Source organism: Pseudorca crassidens, chromosome 2 (genome assembly GCF_039906515.1).
Source record: "Pseudorca crassidens isolate mPseCra1 chromosome 2, mPseCra1.hap1, whole genome shotgun sequence".
Classification (NCBI taxonomy): Eukaryota; Metazoa; Chordata; class Mammalia; order Artiodactyla; family Delphinidae; genus Pseudorca; species Pseudorca crassidens.
This window is the reverse complement of record NC_090297.1, coordinates 25,090,078-25,118,041: the sequence shown is the minus strand read 5'-3', so window position 1 is coordinate 25,118,041 and position 27,964 is coordinate 25,090,078. Positions and strand designations below refer to the sequence as shown.

Genomic DNA, 27,964 nt, shown 5'->3' with positions numbered 1-27,964 from the left:
GGTTGAACTCCATTTTAGGTTAAGTTCAGTATGCCGCCTTCTCTGCACTTACGCAACTGAACTTGCTGGAACAGTTTCTGTGTTTTTTTTTTTTTTTTTTTTTTTTTGCGGTACGTGGGCCTCTCACTGTTGTGGCCTCTCCCGTTGCGGCTCCGGACGCGCAGGCTCAGCGGCCATGGCTCATGGGCCTAGCCGCTACGGGGCATGTGGGATCTTCCCGGACTGGGGCACGAACCCGTGTCCCCTGCATCGGCAGGCGGACTCTCAACCACTGCGCTAGCAGGGAAGCCCAGTTTCTGTGTTTAAAGTCATGATCTCAAGTAGACCTTAGTACCATCTGACAATCCTACTGTGTTTCTCTATCCCATTTACTCTTTTTGTCCCCTTGAAAACCCTTACATTTTAACATCTTTCTCATCCTCACTCTCCGCTTAAGACTTTAAAAAAAAAACCTTAGAAAATAGAAACAAGGAAATTCCACAGGCTTCTACCATCACATCTTTGTTAGAAGTACTTTGAGTCACTTTTTAAAATTTATTTTTGGCTGAGTTGGGTCTTCATTGCTGCTCGCTGGCGTTCTCTAGTTGAGGGGAACGGGGGCTACTCTTTGTTGTGGTGTGCAGGCTTCTCATTGGATGGCTTCTCGTTGCGGAGCACGGGCTCTAGGCACGTGGGCTTCAGTAGTTGTGGCACACGGGCTCAGTAGTTGTGGCACATGGGCTTGGTTGCTCTGTGGCATGTGGGATCTTCCCAGACCAGGGCTCGAATCTATGTCCCCTGCATTGGCAGGTGGATTCTTAACCACTGCGCCACCAGGGAAGTCCCTGAATCAGTTTCTTAATAACCAGTAGGGCCTTGACTAGAAGGGATTATACAAATATCATGTTAAGTGCTGTGATTATAGCACCTATAGGAGGAGTGATGACTTACTTGGTATTTGAGCACCTGCCACATACTACACACTGTTCTAAGCACTTAGGATATGGTGGCAAATAAGACAGATGTTGCCCTTACAGGGTTTAAATTCTAGTGGAGAAGATAGAGAATAAATAGGTACACATAAGTAATACACTTTCAGATAGTGGTTCGTACTGTGAAGCTAGGAAGAAAGTAAAATAGGTAAGGGGCTAGTGACTGGGGTTATGTGTGGAGTTAGGTGGGATGGTCAGGGAAGATCTCTGAGGAAGGTGAAGGAGGCTACTATGTGCAAATGCTATGTGAAGGCAGTGGAAGTACTTTCCAAGCAGTGTAGGTGAAATCTATATTTTGGCTGAGCCGCGCAGCATGCGGGATCTTAGTTCTACTAGGGAGCGAACCCTCTCCCCCTGCAGTGGAAGCGTGGAGTTTTAACCACTGGACCGCCAGGGAGGTCCCATGAAGGTGAAATTCAGGCAGAGACCAAATTGTGTGGACTTTGGGAGGCTGGGAAGATGGGAGTCATATCGTAGAGGGTATTGCATATCATAACAAGAAATTTGAAAGTTTATTTACTGTTTTTAATCAGGAGGAAACATCAGACTCAACTATGTGGTTTATTCAAAGTGTCCATGTCCAGGCATCACTAAGGTCATTCTGAATCAGTCTTGAGTTGGGAATCTATTCTGGGCAATGGGGAGCCTCTGGAGGTTGGTAAACAAAGAATTGCATGGTCAGATCTATACTTAAAAAGCTTATTCAAGAAATCCTTAAATTAGAGACCATACCTTTTACGTAAACTCAGTGGCTGATTTATACTATGCATGCAATAAATAACAGTTGAATGAATGAGAATGTATTGAAGAGAGTAGAAGCTGAGAGACCATTTATGTGTAGTAGGTTGATGGCTTGCAATAGGCCAGGAGAGGTGTTTTTAGTGTTGGGGCATCCGTCTCCTTTGCTAATTTGGTGTTGGGGCAGTCAGGAAGTTGGAGGCACAAGGAGATATTACTAGCCAATTTCTGCTGAGTATGACTGGACTCAGAATTTCACTTGCATTATCTCATTTAATCTTCATAGGCTTCTGCTCTTTGCTAACTGCTTGACTGTACTGCTAGAGTAGAACGGCGAGATGTTTATGTTCAGCATGTTGCTGTGGGTTTTTGTACTCAGTACCTATTAATTGAGCTGCATCTTTATGTTAAATGTTGGGGGCGGGGGAGAGAGGAGCACATGTGTCTGTGTACAGCAGTTCTGTCTAGCCACTGGCTTCAACTTGTGCAAACTGTGTGTAATGGGCCCCACCACTAACAAACCAGGACATTTGAGCAGAGTGGTTTATAGTTTATAATTGGCTTCCTATTACTGTTGGCTGATTCTCCTGCACAGAGAGTATTACTCCAGGATTGGTATTTGATTTAAGAAATTTTCAAATTGATTTTATCTTCAGTGCATTAATGCGTGGCCTAAATTCTTGCAGAGCCATTAGATAACCAGCCTGGACATGCTTTAGCAATTATAACTGGATCTGAGCTGGCAGTGCTACAGCTTTTATTCAGCATAGATAAATCACTTTTCTGAAAACTCTTTTCTGCTTAAGCCCTGTGACTTATTTTTTAGGACACCTCAAGTTTAGGCCCCTTGAAATTGGAATATATTCCCCAAATCATGCTAAGACACACAAACAGGAATTTGTTAACACAAGTAGAGTTAATCTCTATCTTCCTGTCAGAACAGAACACAAATATTCAAGGAATGGTGTGGAAATCAGCGTAATTTTCAAGCGTGCACAATAGTAATGCCTTTTAAAATCTGGAAATATGAAATGTGACTCCAGTAATGAAAATGCTATAAACGTAACTGAGTACATGGAAAACTGGAGGATGTTCTGCAATTTCATGAGGATTAGCATAGGTAAATGTTTTTCGTGAAACATTTTTTTTCAGCTCTAGAAGTGCAGAATAGATCACAGCTGCATGAAAATACCAATCATCTTCTAATGCTTTTATGCAAATGATTATATTTGACTTTCACTTAGAGTTGCCATTAACACCTGGAACCCTAAGATTGATAACAGGTAAAATTTTAATGAATACATAAATTAGAGATTTGAATCATGTTTAGATTAATTTATAGCACCTTTATTCATTACTGCAAATCCTCTTGAAATCTAAAAATCACAGGATGAGACAGAAAATAGAGAAGAGGAGACAGCCTTTGAACTTATCAATTTTTTTTAGTGGTGAAAAAGGATGACTTGGAAATACTAAACCCTGCAAGTGTTTTGTTCTGCCCTTTGCAATAATTTGCCCAGATGCTAGGCCTGCGTATCCTGCAGAAGACTTTTATTTTCTCATGCCCTGAGATAACACTGGTCTTCTTTTTTTTTTTTTAATGATTTTTCTTCCTATGCACACTCCTTGCTTTAAAAAATATTAAAAAAAAAATGAAAGTCAAAATTGTCTTGTTTTAGACGTTTTGGGAAATACAGAGGATGTGAAGAAAAAAAACCTCATTGTCCTGACATCCAGGGACAACCATTATTATATGGTATGTCTTTTCCCCTCCTTACCCCCATGTATAATTGTATTTATATAATTATGTATCTTCCTTTTCCACTTACAAAGCCAAAATAGTATTTACATTTATTGAAAGTTTACCATGTGCCAGGCACTGTGCTTAGTGTTTTAAGTGTATTATCTATTGAGTGGTAGATAATATTACCTTCATTTTACAGGTTAGGACATGGAAGCTCAGAAAGGGTAAGTACCTTGCCCAGTATCACACATTTAGTAAGTGGCAGAGCTAGAATTCTAACCTGAAATGTCTAACTCAGAAACCCTGATTGTATCACTGCGCTATACTCCCCTTGCATTCAGTAAGTGGAAGCTGTTACTATTAACTGAAACCAAGTTGTCCCCTGAGGGCACTGTTTTCTCTGCAACTTCAAGGAACAAAAACTGCTCATTCTCCCATGACCCATGTACTACAAAGGCCAGTGGGAGATGAGGGGTCGGCTCTCTGTGGCCACGTCCAGACCATTGTTCTTCTGCCCTTGGGTAATACCAGCTTGAGACAGTTATCTTCAAGCTGTTACAACCACTACCCCTCATTGTTGCTCTCCTCTGCTGCTCTCCCCATCACTCAATGCATGGAGTTCCTTGGACCTTGAAGGCCCACCCTTGTCATTCTCTCGTCCTTGGCAGATTCAGTGCCTCCTCCAGCCGCTCGGCATCGAAGGCCTTTACTGCCTTAAATCCAATGGCCCATTCCCATAGGAGTGAGACTGTTGCCTCTGATGTAGTCAGGAGGTTAAACAATGTCTGGGGGGAAATCAATTGTGTGTACATGTGTGTATATCTACACATGTACATATATACATATACACATATGTTTACTATACATTTTACTGTATAAAGGATGTGTAACGTACAATTTTAAAGTAATAAAATATGCATTACTCTTTATTGTAAATTCCATATAGCCAAGTAATTCTCACAGAATGCTTTTGTTGATTTTTGCCAAACTGTTATATCCTAGCCAAACTATGGTTGCAATTGACAAACCCACCATAAATGATGGTCGATATTTTCCCTTTTGTTAAAGACACAAAAGTAGAACAGTGAAGACTTATGTTAGAACTTCACTCATTCATCAATGATGTGACTTCTTTGTGGAATTGGAAAATAGTTTCTGAATGCTGGAGGACTATTTCTTCAATTTTTTTGGTGCTGCTTACAATGTAATGGCTACAGACAGGATGCACTTTTAAGTTTAATATGCATTCCTAACATTTTCTCCATTAATTTCTTTTTTAAAAATTTATTTACTTATTTATTTTTATTTTTGGTTGCATTGGGTCTTCATTGCTGTGCACGGGCTTTCTCTAGTTGCCGCGAGAGGGGGCCGTTCTTCCTTGCGGTGCGTAGGTTTCTCATTGTGGTGGCCTCTCCTGTTGCAGAGCACGGGCTCTAGGCGCGTGGGCTTCAGCAGTTGTGGCACGTGGGCTCAGTAGTTGCAGCTTGCAGGCTCTAGAGCGCAGGCTCAGTAGTTGTTGTGCACAGGCTTAGTTGCTCCACGGCATGTGGGATCTTCCCGGACCAGGGCGTGAACCTGTGTCCCCTGCATTTGCAGGCAGATTCTTAACCACTGTGCCACCAGTGAAGCCCTCCATTAATTTCTTTTTTTTTTTTTTTTCTACGGTACGCGAGCCTCTCCCTGCTGTGGTCTCTCCCGTTGCGGAGCACAGGCTCCGGCCGCACAGGCCCAGCGGCCATGGCTCACGGGCCCAGCCGCTCCGTGGCACGTGGGATCCTCCCGGACGGGGGCATGAACCCGTGTCCCCTGCATCGGCAGGCGGACTCTCAACCACTGCACCACCAGGGAAGCCCTAGGGGACTGCTCTTCGTTGTGGTGCATGGGCTTCTCATTGCAGTGGCTTCTCTTGTGGAGCATGGGCTCTAGGCGCACAGGCTTCAGTAGTTGTGGCACGCGGGCTCAGTAGTTGCGGCTCGCGGGCTTTACAGCACAGGCTCAGTAGTTGTGGCGCATGGGCTTAGTTGCTCTGTGGCATTTAGGATCTTCCCGGGCCAGAGCTCAAACCCGTGTCCCCTGCATTGGCAGGCAGATTCTTAACTACTGCGCCACCAGGGAAGCCCTATATATATTCTTAGGATTACAATTTCCTACCCATAAAAAAAAAAGAAATAAAAGAAAGTAATGCACAATAAAATGTATTTAAAATTTTTAAACACTTAGGCGTGATTACCCTAGAAGTGACTGCAATAGATGTTTGCATCTACACGTAGAATCACCCTGGAGGCCACGGCTATAAATGTAGACTGATGGCTATGTGTTGCACTTCAAAAACTATGAGCATTGCTATTGGTGACAAGCTCTTTCAAAAGCAATTCTCTATACAGATCAAATCCCTTGATTTTCATTTGAGTTGCACTCCTGGGAAGTATTTTTAAAAACCATGCTTGTATGTAAAATGGATATAGATTCTAGGCTCAGATATTTTTATAGGTTTTTCATCTTTATAAATGTGCAGTGGGGCATTTGAAAGTGGATCACGGGACCATTCTGTATTATGTGGGATATCCTAAATTTTCCAGATGTCTAGAACCCCTGGCCCCTTCCTCTAAACGTCATCATTCTGTAATGGGTATTTCCTCACTGAGAACCACTGAAGCTATTCCAACCATCTCCTTTTCCAGACCAGTTTACTGGGGCTTAGAGAGGGAATTTAAAATAGACATGTATTACTTTGACTGCTTGTTCACCCCATCCACACCTTCAGCCATGTGATCACGGTGGGAGGTGTCTTGCCTAGTAAGCAGGATTCCACCTCGGCCACGTTTATCCACTTTATTCTTTTCTTTGCCTATACACCATCTTTTTTCCCTAACCTTCTCCCTCCTTCCCTAACACCCAACCCGTTAGCAAGTCCTGCTGGTGTGCCTTCAATATGTGCCTTCTACTGGTGCCCTGCTACAACCTATTCTCATAGCAGCCAAAGGAGCTTTTGAACAAAACTCACATCAAGCCAGTCCTCTGCTTCAACTGCCCCAGAGGCTTCCCAAGACACTGGGAATAAAATGTAACTTCCTCTCCCTGCCCTGCAAGGCCCTACATGGTCTGGCCTCATCTCCTTCCATTATCCTGACTATGCTCCAGCCACCTGGCCTCACAGACCTGCCCCAGGGTCTTTACACATACTGTTCCCTCTAACTTCTCTTCTGCCAGATCTTTGGAGAGCTGACCCCTTATCCTTCATGTCTATTCAAATATCACCACCTTAGAAACCATCCTTGGCCACCTTATCTAAGATAACCCCATGCCCCATCACTCCCTATCCCCTTTCTCTCAGTTTTGCTCTTTGAAGCACTTACCACGATTTGAAGTGGGAGTGTTTATTTGTTGGCTCGTTTATTGCCTGCCTCCTCACTAGATTGTAAGCTCCACTGGGGCAGAGACTTCATTAGTCTCATTCTCTGAGGGATCCTGGGGCCTAGCACAGTGTCTGCAAGTGCTGATCAATATTTTTTTTTTTTTTTTTTGCGGTACGCGGGCCTCTCACTGTTGTGGCCTCTCCCGTTGTGGAGCACAGGCTCCGGACATGCAGGCTCAGCGGCCATGGCTCACAGGCCCAGCCGCTCCGCGGCATGTGGGATCTTCCCGTACCAGGGCACGAACCGGTGTCTCCCGCATCGGCAGGCGGACTCTCAACCACTGCGCCACCAGGGAAGCCCTGATCAGTAATTTTTGAATAAGTGAACAAAGGCCTAACACACAACTCAGAACGGACCAATCAGAATCCTTCTCCATGAATTTTGCAACTTGACTCAGAGAGAAGTTCCTTTTTGTTTGTTTTTTTTGATACCTGGGCCTTAGAATATAAAGCTCAGAGAGTACTGGCTGCTGAATGTTCTGCCTTTCAGGCCAAAGAACTGGAGAGAGAGAAGAATGATGTAGGCATATGGAGAGCCAGAGAAAAGAGAGAGAGAAAGATGAAGAGAGTATATTTGCAGCAGTGGCTGGTGGGCATCAGATGTCCCTGGGGTCCAGTTGCTAACCTGGTCTCTGTGTGTTTGTGGATGTGCCCACGTGTATGTCCTGTTTGTAAAAATCAATTTCATTGAGGCGTAATTTACATGCAGCAAAAATCACTGATTTTAAGTATGCAATTTGATGAACTTTAATGCTGTGTACAGTCGTGTAATTACCACCACAATCAAGATATAGAACATTTCCTTCAACCCAAAAAGCATAACCTCGAACTTGAGTTCCACATGATACTCCATGATTCTTTTTGTAAAAAACAGTTTTGTTGAGGTTTTATATACAATAAGCTGCACATATTTAAAGTGTGTAATTTGATAAGTTTTGACATATGTATACACCCGTGAAACCATCAGTATAATCAAGATAGTGAACATCTCCATCACCCCTGAAAGTTTCCTCCTGCTTCTTTGTAATCCTTCCCTCTCATCCCCCTTTACCCCAACCCGAGCAACCACTAATCTGCTTTGTGTCACTATAGATCAGCCTGCATTTTCTAGAGATTTTTATAAATGAAATCATGCACTCCTTTTTGGTCTGGCTTTTTTCATTCAGCAATTTGTTTTTTAGATTCATCCATGTTGTTGCAAGTATCAGTAGTTAATTCATTTTTATTGCTGAGTAGTATTCCGTTGGATTGATATGCCACAATTTGTTGGATATTTGGGTTGTTGCCAGTTTGGGATTATTACAAATAAAGTTGCTATGAACATTCCTGTACAGGTCTTCATATGGACATAATATTTCTTTTTCTCTTGGACAAATACCTAGGAGTGGAATGGCTGGATCCTGTTACCCTTACGTTATTCTTTTTTTTTTTCTTAAACTTGGATGCATTTGCGAAGTGTCCATTAACAGCATTTTAATTTTTTTAAATTTTTTAATTTTTAATTTTATTTTTTGGCCACGCGTCTTGCGGATCTTAGCTCCCCAACCAGGGATCGAACCCGGGCCCCCAGCAGTGGAAGCGCAGAGTGCTAACCAATGGACCGCCAGGGAATTCCCTCCCTTGTGTTATTCTTAATAATATGTTTCACTTTTTGGCTGAAACTAATCAATTTAGGATTGGTCAAGGCCCCTCATCAGGATGGGGACTCAGTTCCCTCCCTCTCAAGGGTCTCAAGGCTGCCTCTGGTCCTATGTGAGCCGTGGTGCAGTGGCAGGCTGAGGGGCACCTTATCTTCCTGAGCACGTCTCGATGGAGAAGCGATGCTGGCTTACATAAGCACACTGACCTCTTGCCTCTTGCCAGAATCTAAAATCATGAAATCTTTTGCAAGTGTGCTGCCTCCGGACTGGAATGTTAAGTGCCAGTGGAGTTGTCTGGCTTAACAGTCTGGTCAAAATATGTCTGCGGATGGACAAGGTCAGTGATTGACTCCGTGGAAGGAGAGCCTTAGATGAAAAGACAGTCTGAAGAACAGGGAGCCATAGAGATGAGCTGAGAATGAGGCTTATGCATGTAGAGCAACTTAGAGACGGCGTCACGCGGGCAGCATGCTTTCACATTTGAGTTTATTTCTGAAAAAGGAATGCATTCAGATGGTTTAAAATTCAAGAGCTAGGGTAGGTACACAGCACTGTGAAAAGTCTTTCTCTTACCCATATCTCCACTTCCTCTTCCTGGAGGCAACCACAACTCCTCCCACCCCAGTTCCTTGTTTTTCCTTCCAGAGATTTGCATACACTAAAATTTGCATATACCAGTACATATGTGTATATCTTGTGTGTGTAGCACTTTTATACAGTGCTAGCAGGCTAAGCACATCGTTGTACCTTTGATTTTTTTCACTTTACACATCTTAGAGCTTGTCTGCAATATAGTGGAAAGAGCCTGCTCATTTTTTAAAAAATATATTTACGTAGAATACCATTATGCTGATTTAACCCGTTGAGGCAGCATTTGACCACTGATGTTGGTATGACAACGGATGACAGGGTGAATAATTTTAGTTTGCACAGTAAATAATGTCAAAGTTACAGGCGGGTTCTCTTGGCCTGCTGGACTGTGATATCATCTCAGTGAAAGCAGACTGAGGGGAAAGTAACATTTCTAAGCACTTGATATGCCAAAGGGTTCATAAAGCAGTGGTTCTTTAACTTTGGTGTCTTGGAGAATTACCAGGGGAGCTAATTAAAAGTGAGGCTAAGCTGGCTTCTCCCTCCTCCACTGCCCCAGAAATTCTGATTCATTGGAACCAGTGGAGGGGGCGGGGGGAGCACAGGTTCCCATAAAGGTGGTCCTCAGACTCAGCTTTGAGGAGAACCGAGTTCTGCGGAGGGAAAAGAGCTTTCCACTGAAGGAGTCACTAAAGAGTTCATTAATTCAAATTATTAAAATAATTTCATTCCCATATTTTTAAGCCTGAGAAGAATTCATGAACAAGAAAATGATTTTTTCAAACATTTCAGAAGGCTATGCAGTCTCCCCACCCCTGCCTCCCTGTTCTGTCTTCTTAGAGACAACAGTTTCTTGCCAGTCATTATTTTGCAGGGACATAAAGTCCCTACCACACTGCAGGGAGCACCATTGTGACTGAGGAATTACGCCTTGCTCCTAGTTAGAGGCAGTGCAATGGGCTGAGAAGAGCAACAAACTTGGATTTGGGAGTCCTGGGTCAAATGTCTTAAGTATCAGCGACTTGGGCTTCCCTGGTGGCGCAGTGGTTAAGAATCAGCCTGCCAATGCAGGGGACACAGGTTCAAGCCCTGGTCCAGGAAGATCCCACATGCCGCGAAGCAACTAAGCCCGTGCACCACAACTACTGAACCTACGCTCTAGAGCCTGTGAGCCACAACTACTGAGCCCAAGTGCCGCAACTACTGAAGCCTGCGTGCCTAGAGCCCATACTCTGCAACAAGAGAAGCCACTGCAATGAGAAGCCCGCGCACCACAACGAAGAGTAGTCCCCACTCACCGCAACTAGAGAAAGCCCACGCGCAGCAACGAAAACCCAACACAATTAAAAAAAAAAAAACAGCAGCTCCCTGTGGACCAGGCACCGAGCTCAGGATTTTACATGCATTATCTCAGTTAATCTTACAATGACCCATTTTACAGAGAGCAAAACTGAAGCCGAGAGGTTTCATTATTGCCTGGGGTGGGAGTGGGGGTCTCACAGAGCTAAGGTAATGAAACCAGAAGTTTGAATTCAGGTCTAAAACCCTTGCTCTGAAACACTCTGTCTGGAGGACCAACCTCTTGGTCACTGGGCATTTGGGGAAAAGCTCTTCGCCACCCTCACTTATCCAGCCTCCATAACGCTTGATGGAAACCACAGATTCATTGTCTTTCCCACCTTGGGAGCTCTGTGAGGACGTGTCTGCATCTTGTTTTTCACTGTAGACGCAACACCTGCCATCTGGGCAGACAGCAGGCACCCAAAAAAGGACTGCTGTGATGGGGTTTGGGTAGAAAATCCAGGAAGGGTGAATTCCCATAACTGTTGCAATTCTTCAGCCCACTAATTTGTTTTAGAATTGTTTTAATTTTCAATAAGTGTTTCCCAATTATAGACTGATATGTGCTCAATACAGATCAGAAAATAATTTTTAAAAATCTAAATATACATAATTACACCACTAGGAAAAAACCCTTTTTTTTATACAGCAGGTTCTTATTAGTCATCAATTTTATACACATCAGTGTATACATGTCAATCCCAATCTCCCAATTCATCACACCACCACCACCCCCCCACCCCCCAGCGGCTTTCCCCCTTTGGTGTCCATACGTTTGTTCTCTACATCTGTGTCTCAATTTCTGCCCTGCAAACCAGTTCATCTGTACCATTTTTCTAGGTTCCACATATATGCATTAATATATGTGTTTTTCTCTCTCTGATTTACTTCACTCTGTATGAGTCTCTAGATCCATCCATGTCTCAAAAAATGACCCAATTTCGTTCCTTTTTATGGCTGAGTAATATTCCATTGTATGTATGTACCACATCTTCTTTATCCATTCATCTGTCGATGGGCATTTAGGTTGCTTCCATGACCTGGCTATTGTAAATAGTGCTGTAATGAACATTGGGGTGCATGTGTCTTTTTGAATTATGGTTTTCTCTGGGTACATGCCCAGTAGTGGGATTGCTGGATCATATGGTAATTCTATTTCTAGTTTTTTAAGGAACCTCTGTACTGTTCTCTATAGTGGCTGTATCAATTTACATTCCCACCAACAGTGCAAGAGGGTTCCCTTTTCTCCACACCCTCTCCAGCATTTGTTGTTTGTAGATTTTCTGATGATGCCCATTGTAACTGGTGTGAGGTGATACCTCATTGTAGTTTTGATTTGCATTTCTCTAATAATTAGTGATGTTGACCAGCTTTTCATGTGCTTCTTGGCCATCTGTATGTCTTCTTTGGAGAAATGTCTACTTAGGTCTTCTGCCCATTTTTGGATTTTTTTCTGCCCATTTTTGACCTTTCTCTCATCTTGTCTGCCTACTATACACACACACACACATATATAATATATTATGTATAACATATATATATTATGTATATATATAAAATGTAGGCAGGCAAGATCATTACATATAATATATGATATAATGTACCCATATAAAATGTGTGTATTGATGTATATATATCCCTGTCCATCTCGCTCCCATTTCCCCCTGTTAAACAGGCTGAATAATCTCCACTTACAGGGCTCCAAGGAGGTCCTTGGGGAATTTTTGCTAGCACAGTGCCAGGCACACACTGACTGACTTTTTCTACATGAAAGTAAAAAGATGGCAGTATTTCAGGGAATTAGGGGGGCTGGACCTGTCTTGTGTTTTACCACAGGAGCCTCCAGCCCTACCTGTTACTCTGCAGTGCTGACTGCAGGGTCACCAACAGCCTCCTGGTTACAGCAGGATCCTCAGGAGCCCTCACTCCGGGAAAGACACTGTTTCCAAAGGACCCACGTGTCCGATCCCTGCGGCCTTTGCAATTCTCACTGTAGACAAACGTCTTGACCTCCTGTTTGTCTATAGTCTCCCTTGCGTTTGGTTGATGTGGGTCAGTCCTCTGGAGATAGAACACTTCTGGGGCGCGGATTTACTGTCATTTCTCTCAGCTCCAGGAGCATCCCCAGCTGTGGAGCTGCAGTAGATTACATTTCTGTTTAAACCATTCACTGTCCATCCTGGGGGAGGGTTATACTACATCTCTGCCCTATTGAATTCAGGAGTGGCCATAAGATTTGATTTGGTCAATAAAACGTGGGTGTCAATGGCCGTGTCACTTCTAAGCAGATGTTTTCAGCTAGCTTGTGGTCTGCTATCTTTTTCTTTTCTCTCTACCATGAATCCAGCAATGTCCCTGAGAGGGGCTGTTCCTTCAGCCTGGAGTGACAATAATACAGAGTAGGGACAAGCTGACCTATGATGACATGTAACATGAGTGAGAAATAATTATTTGTCAGAGAAAAAACCACCTGTCTCTGAGATCTTGAGATCATTTGCTACTATAGCATAATCTAGCCCATCCTGCATCTCTGTTACAGTGGCCTTGGGCATCTTACTTGACTTCTTAGAGCTTGAGTAGCCTCATCTGTAAAATTGGGATAATTGTGCTTACTTCACTTACAGGGTTTTTTTGGGGGGATTTTCATAAACAATGGATTAAAAGCGCTTAGCCTAGTTCCTGGATCTCAGTAGCTGCCTGTGGAATGCTAGGTGAATCTCAACCTGATTGGCAGTTGGAGAGAGGCCAGACACAGACGACTGACGAAGGGAGGCCTTCCATTAAAAAGCCGGATAAACACTGATGTCCACAGTAGCACTATTCACAATCTCCAAAAGGTGAAAACAAGCCAAATGTCCATCAGTGGATGAATGGATAAACAAAATGTGGTGTAGACATACAATAGAATATTATCTGGCCCGAAAAAAGAAGGACATTCTGACACATGCCGCAACATGGATGAACCTTGAAGACATTATTCTAAGTGAAGTAAGCCAGACACAAAAGGACAAATAATATAGGATTCTCCTCATATGAGGTGCCTCGAGTAGTCAAATTCATAGAGACGGAAAGTAAAGTGGAGGTTGCCAAGGGTTGGTTGGAGTGGGGATGGGCAGATTTAATGGGTATAGAGTTTGAGTTTGGGAAGATGGAAGTTCTGGAGATGGAAGGTGGTGGTGATAGCTGCACACAGTGTGAATGTACTTAATGCCACTTACCTGTACGCTTAAAAATGGTTAAAACGATAAACTCTATGTTGTGTATATTTTATCACAATTTTATTTATTTTTAAAAATTGGATCATTTGTCTTTTTATTATTGAGTTGTAGAGTTCCTTATATATTCTACTACAAGTCCCTTATCAGATATATGATTTGCAAATACCTTCTCCCATTCTGTGTACTATCTTTTCTACCTGAACTCTTTTTTTCAGTCAATTTTTTTTTAATTGAAGTATAGTTGATTTACAATGTTGCGTTAATTTCTGCTGTATCGCAGAGTGATTCAGTTACACATATATATACATTCTTTTTAAAATATTCTTTTCCATTGTGGTTTATCACAGGATATTGAATATAGTTCCCTGTGCTATACAGTAGGACCTTGTTGTTTATTCATTCTATAAATAAAAGCTTACATCTGCTAACCCCAACTTCCTACTCCATCCCTCCCCCACACCCCTCCCCCTTGGCAACCACCAGTCTGTTCTCTATGTCTCTGATTCTGTTTCATATTTTAGATTCCACATATAAGTATTTTACTACAATTTTTAAAAGCTGGATGAAGCTTCCTTTTCCTTTAAAATAAACCGCCCTTCAGGCGTCCCTGGTGGCGCAGTGGTTGAGAGTCTGCCTGCCGATGCAGGGGACACGGGTTCGTGCCCTGGTATGGGAAGATTCCACATGCCGCGGAGCGGCTGGGCCCGTGAGCCATGGCCGCTGAACCTGCGCATCCGGAGCATGTGCTCCGCAATGGGAGAGGACACAACAGTGAGAGGCCCGCGTACTGCAAAAAATAAACAAACAAAAAAACCCCTTCATTCCTTTTTTTACTCTGCTTTATGTTGGGCCGACCTCATTTGGAGTCCTTTCTTGTTCTAGACCACAAATTTTTATCTTTTCCTTTATTATTCTTTTTATTACACACATCACACATGGTCATTATTAAAACAATTAAAATGCAGATAAGCAGAAAGAAAAGAAATGTACCCGTGTACTCACCCTGCAGTAATAACCACTGTTTATGGTTTGGTATATCTCATTCCAAACATTTTTCTAAGCACTTATACATATAATTATACATACATCTATATACCTTTATACAAACTTCATTTAAACATAAAATCAGGTCATATTATATATACTGATATAAAATCCTGTTTTTTTCCCTACAAAATAATAAATAACATGAACAGTTTTCCACATTAACAAGTATAGATCTGCATTGTAATTTTAAAGGGCCTCACAGACACCACCTGTATATATGGAAGTAACATCTTTATTTAACCAACTCCCCATTGATCGACATTTAGGTTGTTTCCATTTTTTGGTTGTTGTTGTTATTATAAGCAAACTTGTGGCAAATATAATAATAATGGTACAACTTTTTTCCTATGTACCAGGTTCTATGCTAAACTCTTCACAAGCATTATTTAATTTAATCCTCACAAGAATGCTATAAAGTAATACAGTTATAATCTCTGTTTTATAGGTGAGGAAACTGCAATTCACAAAGGTTATTTGTCAACATCATCCAGCAAGTGACTGACAACACTGGGATTTGAATGGAGCTCTGCCTGGTACTACAGCCCATCCTCTCTCCTTTAAATTGCGCTGTGTCCCAACTCCTGAAATAGGGCTCCTTAAATTCCCTTTCCTGCAGCCACAGAGTGGGAGGGATTTGTGGGCAAGGGGCCTGGAAGGTCCCTCATATAACCCTTTTGAAACCTAAATACCAAGTCTTCCCTGGGGAATGTCCAGGAGGTCTGAGATCTGGGTCATCTCTGTAAGGGAGTAGGCCCAGCACTATCTGATGTCACGTGCTCTCGACCTGCAGGTTTGCCTGTTGTCGGCTCAGCCCCAAGAGAAGCACACTGGGCCCACAAAGCTTTCTTTCCAGCTGAGGCTTAGAGGTTGCCAATCCAACCTGGAGTCTTGTGCTTCTTTGCCAAACAACGCAGGTGCTCCGTGGGTCCAGGCCCATGGCTTCGTTGAGTACACATCCCTGGGAGCAGCAGCCACTAAGAGGTGATTCTTTGTCCACTACACAGTTGGGGAACTGCTCGTCTCAGTACAGAACCTGCTTCGCCCTGCTTATACCTTTTAAAAAGCATGTTGTTAGGTTCATACAAATTTAGAATTGTTATACCTTCCTGGTAAATTGGATTTTTATCATTATGAAATGACTACCCCTCTCCATTATGAGATGTTTTGGGCTTTAAAGTCTATTTTATTCTGTAACGAATCTAGCCATGTCAGCTTTCTTTTGTTTAGTATTTGTATAACATGCTTTTTCTACCTTTCCACTGTCAACCTTTTTTGTATATTTATTCTTTAGGTATATTTCTTATAGACAATATATAGTTGGATTTTTATTATCTACTCTGGCAATCTTTGCCTTTCAAATGAAATATTTATTTTTTAAACCTCAAGATAATCTTACCATTATTTACAGTCAATATTCATTTAGACGTTTTACTTGGGATCATTTTTTGTCTGCCTGTAACAAAACATTTAGAATGTCTTTAGTGTATTTGATCTTCTAGTGGCAAACTGTTTCAGTTTTGTTTGTCTGAAAATGTCACCTTTATGATTGGTTTTCTCCTCAATGCCTAACATGTTGGAAGAAAACAAATGTCAATTCAGAATTCTACACCCAGCAAAAATATCCTTCAGGAATGAAGACAAAATAAAGACATATCATCATTCCACTGAACTCTTAGTTCTTTCCACCTGCTCTTCCCTACCAATCCCAAGAATTTGGGCAGAGACCACAAAGATATTGAGCTTCTCTAAGACTCATCTTCTTTTTACTTCATCTCATATCTTGATTTCCCGTTAAGTCCTGTAAACTGTATTACAATCTAACCACTTCTTACTTCCTCCACTTCTACTTCCTTAGCTTAAACTACTGTCATCTCTCACCCAAACTGTAGCAATAGCTTCCTAATTGGTCTCTCTGCTTCCTCTCTTACCACCCACATGATGTTGACACAACATCCTTTTATAATGCAAAGGAGATATTGTTATTTTCTGCTCAGAACCCTCCGATGTCTTCCCATCACATTTAGCATCAAATGCAAACTCTGTGCATAGTGTCCATGATGTAGCTTCTCCCTACCTCTCTCACTTCATTTCCTACCACACTCCTCCTTGTTCACTGAGCTCCAGCCACACTGGACTCCTGCTGTTCCTCACTCATGCCCAGTTTGCTTCTATCTCAGGATCCTCCCAGGTGCTCCTGCTTCTGCCTGGAGTGTTCCCCCCAGAGGGAGCCCGCCTCCCTCCCTCACTTCATTCCCACCTCTGCTCAAATGTTAACTCATCAGCGAGGGTTTCCCTGAACTCCCTAAAATAAAATTCTCTCATTCTCTATCCTCTACTCTGCTTTAATTTTCTTCCTAACAATGATAACTTCCTGACCTTATGTCATATGCACTAGAGTATAAACTCAAGGAGGACAATAACTTTATTTTATTCATTGTATTCGTCCCTCGTGTCTCAAATAGTCCCTGGCAGGGAGGAGGTTTTCAATAAATATCTGCTGAATAAATGGATCTGCACAGTTGTCTATGTTATAATGAGAATGCATATTAAAATATTTTAATGCAAATATAGCCCAAGTATCTAACCTCATCAGCTTGTTACTACAAAGTTGGGTTTAATTGCCTGATTGCCTTTTCATATTCAACCTGTAATGACTTCAGTCCCGTTCATGGGATGGCAAATCCTCAGTCTTTCCTCAAAGGTCCCTGCAGTTATTTCTGGGGGTCCCCGCAGAAGGGCTCACAGGAGTGATGTACTAGAGTTGGCATGTATAGCCTCCCAAGAGTTGATTGTTAAATATTCAGGAATTCTGTAAGTTGATTGTCATACCATGGTAGCTTGAAATTGGTCAGAGTGGAAGTACTTACACACTGGCAATCAGAGAATGCTATAAATCATGGTGGTGTTTTAAATAAAAAAAAAATTGTAGAGCCAGTTTACCAGTACGAGGTTCTACAAACTAATTAGTAAACTATTGTCTCCAAGTGGTATCAGCTGTCCTCCAGCTGAGGCCCTCCCCCCACCCGCCCCCATGGAAGGCTCTTGGAGAGCCCTGCCTAGTGCCTCGGCCCATCCAGACAAGGCCAACGCACCTGCTAAGGCTATATCATATACTCTCAGGGAGCCAAGAGTCAAATTTAGGACTGCTTATCCAGTAGATACAGAAATGGAGGGGAGCTTTGAAGATACAGGGTTTCTCCAAAGCCTCCCTCAGTGTCTCCTCTCACCAGCTGACTTTGAAAGCTCTTAGACTTTGTGTTTTCTTTTAATCAAAGCTCCATAGTGGTGGTGACAAGGCATGGCTTGATGACTTTATCTCCACCCCCCACGCACCCACCCCCTGCCCCCTTGGAAGACTCTGCTAGTTGTGTTTTCCAAACCCATTCCTCATTCTTCCTTACTGTAGCTGTGATGACAGAGCAGCAGAATGACAGAGCAGGAGACAGAAGAAGCCACCGTAAGGTCACTGGAGACAAAATAAAATCCCTTGACTCGCTTAAGCCACTGTTAGCTGGCTTACCTACTACCTGACCAATTCCTAACTGAAACACTTCTCTATAATATCCATCACCTTCCCCAAGCCAGCTAAGTAAAAACATATTTTCCATGCAAGTACAAGAGCCCTAGGCATCCTCCCCACAACTTGATGACTGCCTCCAGGCCTCTATGTAGACTCTGGACCTGCCCTCGTGGTTCCATATATGTCCCTTCTGCCACGTGCTGCACTACCCCTCCCCACTGACCCACCCAAGCAGGAGGTACGCAGAAGATATTTCTCCTGAACCTGCTCCCTCCATAGGTCAAGGCCTTCACGTTGAGGAAATAGCAGAGTGTGGGCTTTTAGGCTTGTGTTTGAGCCCTGATACTTACAACTGTCCTGAGGAAAGTTATTCATTTTATTCTCAGTTTTCTCATCTGTGTAAGGAGGTCAATACTCCCAGCCTCCTAGGGTTGATTGCTGTAAGGATTAAATGAGAAAATGCCCAGAGTAAGTGCTCAGTGGGTATTAGCTCTTACAGACAGGGCTGTAATGAACTTTATGGTCCACACATATCACACCTAATAATTTCCTTAGGATAAATTCCTAGAAGAGGAATTTCTGGGTTACGGTTTCTGCTCATTTTGGATTTTGACCATACTGAAAATTGTTCTCCAAAAGGGTTTATACCAATCTGAGAATCTCCCATTTCTCCAGATCTTCATTAGTACAATGTATTATCATTTTCCTTACCTTTGCTGATTTTGTAAGGCAAAAAGAGCGTCTCACTTTTTTCTTATTAATTTTTAAGTTGGATGTATTTTTTTTTTGTGGTACACGGGCCTCTCACTGTTGTGGCCTCTCCCATTGCGCAGCACAGGCTCCGGACGCGCAGGCTCAGCGGCCATGGCTCACGGGCCCAGCCGCTCCGCGGCATGTGGGATCTTCCCGGACTGGGGCACGAACCCGTGTCCCCTGCATCGGCAGGTGGACTCTCAACCACTGCGCCACCAGGGAAGCCCTGGATGTATTTTTTTTTTTTTTTTTTTGCAGTACGCGGGCCTCTCACCGTTGTGGCCTCTGCCATTGCGGAGCACAGGCTCCAGATGGGCAGGCTCAGCGGCAGTGGCTCACGGGCCCAGCCACTCCGTGGCATGTGGGATCTTCCCGGACCGGGGCACGAACCCGTGTCCCCGGCATCGGCAGGTGGACTCTCAACCACTGCGCCACCAGGGAAGCCCTGGATGTATTTTTAATGGCTCACAGTGTTGATCACTTTCTCATGTTTGTTGGTCATTTGAATTTCTTTTGCAAATGTCCGGTTCTCACACTTTGCCTGCTTTTCTGTTGGGTCATAGGAGGTGAGGGAGATGGAGGGAGGAGCTGAAGTTGGTTTGGGTGATGCGGTGGCAGAGGAAATTACAATTAGTAGATGGACATGAGAGAAGTTTAAGTGGTTTGAGTTTACATGGTGGTTTTGGTGATGGTCTGGATGTGGGTAGAGCAGGAGAGGAGAGAAGGCAGTTAACAATGACATCCAGGTTTCTGGTTTCAACTATTGGTTAGGTGGTGGTGGCTTTTTCTGCGATGGGGAAGATTGGGGGTGAAGATGATGTTTTTCCTTTTGGTCATTTGAGTTTGAGGTGCCCTGTGGAACATCAAAGGCTAGGAAACAGTTGGATTTGTAGGTCTGGAGCTCTGAAGACAGATGTGAGTGGGAGAGTCCTTGCTCTGCTCCTGGAGACCGTGAGGCAAGAGGACCTGCTAGAGAAACAGGAGACGTGCCAACACTGAAGAGATGGACAGAGAAAGATGACTGGGAAGGAGGGATGGGAAAATAAGTGGAAAACCAGGGGTATGAGGGGCCATGGAAGCCAAGGGAAGAGGATGCTTCAAGAAGGAGAAGGTGGTGAACAGTGTCAAAGAAGTTGAATAAGACAAACTGAGACAGGCCTGTTCAGCTTTCCAGACGAGCAAGAGCAGTTTAATGGCGTGACAGTGGCAGAAGTTGGGCTACAGTGGGTTGAGGGATGGAGGGTGAGGAAGCAGATGCCGAGTGCCAAGTGTCTGTGGGTTTGGAACCACTAAGGAAGCAAGAGTAAAAGTGCTGGCTAGAGTGGCCCTGCCTATTTCCCCGCACCTTCACCAATACTGGATTTGACCATTTTCTACTCTTCACTTACCTGATAAGGTAAAACTTCCTTCTCATTATTTTTATTTTCATTTATTTCATTGTCAGTGCAGTTGATTGGTTGTTTTCCTGAGAAAAGTCTCCTCTCCCCAGGTTGCTAGACTCAACAAATAAAAATACGGGATGCCCCGTTAAACATGAATTCCAGATAAACAAGAAATACTTTTTAAGTATGTCCCAAAGACTGTGTGGGGGCATACTTACCCTGTAATTTTGACTGGCAAAGTTCCCCCCACCCCAAGGTTATAAAAAATAATCACCTGCCCATGTTGCTAGCACATTATCATTTCATTTAGATTTTTTAAGCCATCTCACGTTTATTTTATGAGATAGTATTCTAACAACTTTTCCTCAAGTGGTTAGGAAATTGTTCCAGCACTACTTATTGAACAAACTCTCATTGATTTAGAAAACCATCTTTGTCATATCAATTTTTTCTTTCCTTTTTTTTTTTTTTTTTTTTTTTGCCTGCGAGGCACGCAAGATCTTAGCTCCCCGACCAGGGATCAAACCCATGCCCCCTGCAGTGGAAGCGCAGAGTCCTAACCACTGGACCACCAGGGAAGTCCCTCATATCAAATTCTTTTACGCACTTTGGTCTCATCTTTCTATTCTGTTTCATTGTCATTTGTCCGCTGTGTTGTACTAATCATTTAAAAAACTTTTCTTCTGTATTTCAGGATGCTTTGACATCCTGGGGTCTTACTAATCCTGAAGAGACTGCCCCTCCCAGGGCTAGCTAATTCCTAGAGATGGTAAACAAGTTGTCTCCAAGTATGCATACACAAGGCAGCCAATCCCAAACCCATAGCTATTGATCCAACCACCTTCTCTATCTCCCTCTCAAACACCAGGCCAACATTCCCCTGCCCTAAATCACCCCAGGGCAACACACAACTAGGGACCACTCTCAGAGCTGCTGAAATTACTCAAACTATTCAATCCTAAACCTGTTTAGCGGTTTACCCTGCCTCACCCATTTCTTCCTGTGAAAATCGCAGTAAACCTCTGGCTGGTGGTTTCCCCTTACTCCTTCCTCCTGACCTACACTGATTGTTTCCTTACCTGGCCCAGCATGGCAGGGCATGCCCGTTCCTCTTGGGAACTGTAAATAGCAAACTCTTCTTTCAAAGGCAGCTGTGTTTGCGTCTGTCACCTTACCATACCCAATTAATACAAAATCCCAGGCACGTTTTAAAACCTCTGTGCCAGTGCCATATTTTTTTTAATTTCTAAAACGTTGTAATATTTTAATGGATGGGCAAAAGTGTCTCTTATTTTTCAGACTTTTCCTGAATATTATTATTATTTAAAATTTATTTATTTATTTTTGGCTGCATTGGGTCTTCATTGCTGCGCACGGGCTTTCTTTAGTTGCGGTAAGCGGGGACTACTCTTCATTGCGGTGCATGGGCTTCTCATTGCGGTGGCTTCTCTTGTTGCGGAGCACGGGCTCCAGGCACGCGGGCTTCAGTAGTTGTGGCGCGCGGGCTCAGTAGTTGTGGCTTGTGGGCTCTAGAGTGCAGGCTCAGTAGTTGTGGCTCACGGGCTTAGTTGCTCCGCAGCATGTGGGATCTTCCCGGACCAGGGCTCAAACCTGTGTCCCCTGCATTGGCGGGTGGATTCTTAACCAATGCGCCACCAGGGAAACCCCTGAATATTATTATAGCTTTATTCTTCAAATTACCTTTAGAACTGTTCTGTTAAATTCTAAGATAAGGCATTTGGGGATTTTGAGTTGGAATGTGTGAATTTTTACATTAATTTGAGAAAAATAGGTGGATTTTAAACCTTGTGTTTCTATTTAAGACAAGGTAGACGTGTGCCACAACTACTGAAGCCTGTGCGCCTAGAGCCCGTGCTCCGCAACAAGAGAAGCCACTGCAATGAGAAGCCCGCGCACTGCAACGAAGAGTAGCCCCTGCTCGCCACAACTAGAGAAAGCCTGCACGCAACAACAGAGACCCAATGCAGCTAAAAAAAAAAAAAAAAAAAAGACAAGGTAGAGGTTTCCAAGTTCTCTTCCATGCCCCTCAATAGACTTTTTCCCCGGTAAAATTTATTTCTAGTTGTTTTCTGAAGGTTTATTTCTAGTTATTTTCTATCTTTACTGATATTATGAATGGAACTCTTCCCTATTATAATTTCTAACTGCTTTTTATTGTTTGATGGGAATGCTGTTGATTCTTGTATATTTGTTTTGTAATTGGCCATGTTGCTGGACTCAATAGTTTAAAATTTATTTTATTGAAGTGTAGTTTTTTAAAAATTTTATTGATGTATAGTTGATTTACTATGTTGTTTTGTGTTAATTTCTGCTGTATAGCGAAGTGTTTCAGTTATACATATGTATATTCTTATTCATATTCTTTTCCATTATGGTTTATCACAGGATATTGAATATTGTTCCCCTCGCTATACAGTAGGACCTTGTTGCTTATCCGTACTATATATAATAGTTTGCATCTGCTAATCCCAAACTCCCAATCCTAACCCCCTTCTACCTTGGCAACCACAAGTCTGTTCTCTGTATCTGTGAGTCTGCTTTTGTTTCGTAGATATGTTCATTTGAATCGTATTTTAGATTCCACATGTAAGCGATATCATATGGCATTTGTCTTTCTCTTTCTGACTTCTCTAGGCTGGACTCAATTTTTATAAATTTATTTATTTTTGGCTACATTGGGTCTTCATTGCTTCGTGTGGGCTTTCTCTAGTTGTGGCGAGCGGGGGCTACTCTTCATTGCGGTGCACGGGCTTCTCATTGCGGTGGCTTCTCTTGTGTGGAGCACGGGCTCTAATCACGCGGGCTCAGTAGTTGTGGCTCTCTAGGCTGGACTCAATATTTTTAATGGATTTTGGCCGGAATTCCAGATATATAATCATATTAACTTTAAATAATGATTATTTTTCCTCCTCCTTTTTAATATTTATACCTCTTTTCATGTGTTTCCCTAATCAAATTGACTAGGACTTTCAGAACTCTGTTAATTAAGAGTTGTGGTAGGGATCTTTGATTTTTCTTTACCTAATGGAATTATTTCTAGAGTTTCATTGTGAAGCACGATGCTTAAAGTTGGTTTGAGACATTTGAAAAAATAATCATTTCAAGGTATCATTTCCATTTTACTAAGACTTAAAATAGTTATGGATACAAAATTTATCAAATGCATTTTCATTATCTTTTAATAATATATCATTTTCTTTTTCTACTTATTAATAAGCTAAATTATATTAATAGATTTTCTAATATTGATCTTTTTATTTTTGTAAAGAATAGCTGGAGGGCTTCCCTGGTGGCGCAGTGGTTGAGAGTCCACCTGCCGATGCAGGGGACACGGGTTCGTGCCCCGGTGCGGGAGGATCCCACATGCCGCGGAGCGGCTGGGCCCGTGAGCCATGGCCGCTGAGCCTGCGCGTCCGGAGCCTGTGCTCCACAACGCGAGAGGCCACAACAGTGAGAGGCCCGTGTACAGCAAAAAAAAAAAAAAAAAAAAGAATACCCAAAAGAAGTCATGATATATTTTTCTTTTAAACCAATATTTTAGTCTATTTTCTAGAATAAATTATATTAATAGACTTATTAATATTGAACTATCTTAACGTTCCTATAGTAAATACCTCTTGATCATGGCATATTTCTATCCTAATATACTATTAGGTCCTCTTTGCTAATATTTTTAAAAGAGTATAAACTCAATCTATAAACTCAGTTACACAAGAAACATCACATTTCTCATTCTGCCACAATTTTATTCAGAAGTGTTGCATCAATATGTGTAAGTGAAGTTGGTCTATTCTGCTCCTTTTCTGCACTGTCCTTAAGTTTAGAGCACAGGGTTTTTGTAAAGAAAACCAGGAATATTTCCTTCTTTCTCTCTGGCCTGGTACAGTTGTCCCTATTAATTGACAAAACTGCCTGATTTGTAGGCTGTATTATTCCCACGTGATACCTGAGGAGACTGAGGTTCAGACTTGCCATCATTAAGCCTGGTGTCAAGGTCTCTGAGAGGCAAACCATATCAATGAAAGACAATGTAGCATGGTGGATAAGAGTGGGCTGGAGGGCTAGGCTAACTAGTCAGGTGACCTTGGGCATCCTGCCCCCAACTCCCCACCCCTGAGTTCTTAAGAGAATTTAACAAGATGATTGCGTATAGAACTGAGGACAATGCCTGGTGCATGGTAAATACTAAACAGATAAGAGTTGGAAAACAGAATGGAACAAAACAAAACCCAGAAGGCTATTTGATGAACCAGGAATCAGGCCCTGGTTCAAGGGAGAAGAACTGTCCCAAGGATGACTCCTGCCGAGCTGAGGAAAACCCTCAGAAACTATCTCTGCTCATAGCAGCACCCCCTCTCTGGTACGCACATCCCACATGCCTTCCAAATTCAGCACCCCTTGCCAGCAAGGAGCTGCAGGGACCATTGCAACAGTCAGCCTGGAGACCCCAGATTCTCCAAAACCAGGGCCCTACGTGTAGGTCCATCGTCGCCCGGGATTGCATTCAAACGAAGACTGTTGAGTCAATTGCCATTTTTACTGATGTGTCCTGAATAATGTAAAAGGGGTTCGATGAAGAAATCTCATACCTGAAGTGGCCTTCTCTCGCTCACAACTCCCAGTTGCCTTGAAGATTCAGCCCTTCACTCTCAACTCCCACCCTAGCTGGGTGAGCATCTTCTTTCTCCTTCCAGTCCTCCCACCCCCATTCCCTTCCTTCTCCACCCTGTGCCCACTCATGGCGCCCAGCCCCCTACAGGACCTTCGCCAGCAAGGTATTTTGTCTTGGGCTCTGATCGCTCCTCCCACAAGAAGCAGCTGTCCCTGGAATTTGTTGATGCTATTCTTTGGTGCCCTTGAGGATGATTTTTGTCTGCAGAGAAGACTATTAAGAAGGTTTATTTTTGGTTTTAAAAATGGAGTCAGTTGGGCTTCCCTGGTGGCGCAATGGTTGAGAGTCCGCCTGCCGATGCAGGGGACGCAGGTTCCTGCCCCGGTCTGGGAAGATCCCACATACCGCGGAGCGGCTGGGTCCGTGAGCCACGGCCGCTGGGCCTGCGCATCCGGCGCCTGTGCTCCGCAACGGGAGAGGCCACAACAGTGAGAGGCCCGCGTACCGCAAAAAAAAAAAAAAAAAAAAAAAATGGAGTCAGTTTATTAAAGTTACAAATTCACAAACTTTGGTTCTTAGGCTTATAAATCTTATTATTCTATTTATAAGCCTAATACATTTTAAGAATAAGTTTTAAGGAGACTGAATGATGTTTGGTCCCATTTACAAGCTCAGTTAATTGAACACCTTCACCACTGTAAAACTGCACTGATAAATTTAAATAGATTTGACTTTTTTTTAAGTATTTAAATTTTCTCACTTAACAAACAAAACCTTCCTAAGTGCAAAATAATTCTTATCAATCTAGCAAACTAAACTAATAAATATGGTGAGCCTAAAACTCACTTAGGTATTCCAATGTCATGCATTACATTAGTAAGATTTCTACTGACAACCATACGTCTTAATCAATTACTCCATTACACATTTATGTGAGAGTTACACAGTTAATTGTCATTCTAATAGACCAGATACTCTTAAACATTACAAATACGTAAAATACCAAATATGAATAGATTTCTTCTTATCACAGCATTATTAATGCTATGGTTTTAGTTCTCTTAGACCTTTCTACACTTAATTTTAAATAATAATAGCTAACGCTTACATAGCATTTTCTGTGTGCCAGATTCTGTTCTAAGGGCTTTTCATATATTATGTATTAGCTCGTTTAATTCTCACAATTCTTGACCACAAACTTCAAGTGGGCCCTGAAGGCTGCCTGGCAGTCACACTATATGGCAATGAATCCTTCACTCTCACATGCTTTCAAGTGACAATTTCATACATTCTTTCCAACCTCCCAACACCTCCTCCCCATCTCAGTCTCAGCCAGTGGCCTGTCTCACAATGATTCGCTGGATTATTCCCATCAGCAACAGACATACTGTGATTTCTCCCACCTTATAAAGTAAGATGAAATAAACCTTGTTTTTTTTTTTTTTAACCGTATTTTCCCTGCCAGCTATCAAGCCATTTAAAAAAAACTCACTTTTGCGGCCAAAATCCTCGAAAGCGTTCTTGTCCTTGCTCTCCATTCCTCTCCCCTCGTCTCCTCTAAACCTGCTCCAATGAGTCCTCCTCTCCCACCGCTTCACCAAAACTGCCTTTGTTCATCTTGCCTGACCCATCAGCAGCAACTGACACAGCTGATCACCCTCTCTTCCTGGAGACACCACTTCCAGGACCTCCCTCCCTCTGGGTTTTCCTCCTTCCTCACTGCTCTCTGTCTCCTTTGTGATTCTTCCTCTTTTCTCTTCTCTCTCGTTGGACGCCCCAGTCTTGGGCTTTGCTGCTCCACTCTTTCCTGTGTACTTTCATTCCCTCGGTGTGCCTATCCAGGTCCATGGTCCTCAGTATATTTATTTACACGCCTATGTTTCCCAAATTATATTGTCCACCCAGAGCTCTTTTCAACTCCATGCTCACGTATCCAACCACCTACTTACTCAACATCTGTACTTGGATGTCTAAGAGACATCTCAAACTGAACATGTTCAAAACTGAATTCCTGATCTTCCTCCCATTCCCAAAGCCTGTTCCACCCAAAGTTCCCCCCACCTCAGCTGATGAGGCTCCTTCCAGTTGCTCAGATCAAAAACCATGGATTCCTCTCTGACTCTCACATCCCATATTCCAAACGGGAAATGCGTTGGTTCTGCCTTCAAAATATACCCAGAATTTGGCCATTGCTTACCACCTCCACTGCCATCACCCTGGTCTGAACCATGGTCTTTCGCTTGAATTGCTGCAATAGCTTCCTAGTTGGTCTCCCTGCTGCTACCTTGTCCACTCACATTCTGTTCTCCACATAGTACTAGAGGGATCCTTTACAATGTGAAGCGGATAATGTCAGTCCTCTGCTCAAAACCTCCAGTGGCTCCCCATGGCATTCAGAGTAAAAGGCAAAGTACTTGCAATGGCCTCTAGGGCCCTCCGTGGTCCGGTTCCTTGTCCTGCTCCTTTTCGCCTACTCAGCTCCAGCCACACTGGCCTCTGGTTGTTTCTCCTGCATCCCAAGCACGCTCATGCCACCACCATATGGGCTTCACACCAGCTGTTTCCTGGGCCTGGAAAGCGCTTTCCCCCAACACCTGCTTCCACTCATTCCTTCATCTCCTTCAGGTCCTCACTCAAATCTCACCATTTCCACGAGGCCAAATCCAAGCACCTTATTAATACAGCAACCTGCCCGCCCAGCCCTTGCTGCCTCTTACCCTGCTCTGCTTTTGTTCCCACAGCATTTGTCATCTCCAAAAAGACATATAGCTTACTTACTGATTGTGCTCACTGTTTGCCCTGCTAGAGGCCAAGATCTTTGTTTTGTTCCCCAGTGTCTGCTAAATGCCCAGAATGATGCCTGACATTTGGTAGGCACTCCTCAGTAAATAGTTTTATATGAACAATTCCATTAGAGAAGTAAAATTTTAATTTGCATTTTATAGATGAGGAAGCTGAGGCACAGAGAATA

General features: G+C 43.0%; 1 long non-coding RNA gene across 3 annotated transcripts; it reads left to right on the top strand.

Moving 5' to 3' along the window:
- The first annotated feature begins 125 nt into the window (after window positions 1–125).
- On the top strand, window positions 126–23,232 carry LOC137218433 (uncharacterized). 3 transcript variants are annotated; one of them, XR_010940700.1, is made up of 4 exons: window positions 3,482–3,677; window positions 15,151–15,238; window positions 15,496–15,686; window positions 22,184–23,232. It is a non-coding gene; the product is annotated as an uncharacterized lncRNA (long non-coding RNA). The 3 variants fall into 3 exon arrangements; XR_010940699.1 differs by lacking the exons at window positions 3,482–3,677; window positions 22,184–23,232 and adding an exon at window positions 126–3,465 and having other exon boundaries at window positions 15,496–16,374; XR_010940698.1 differs by lacking the exon at window positions 22,184–23,232 and having other exon boundaries at window positions 15,496–16,374.
- Window positions 23,233–27,964: the final 4,732 nt, after the last annotated feature.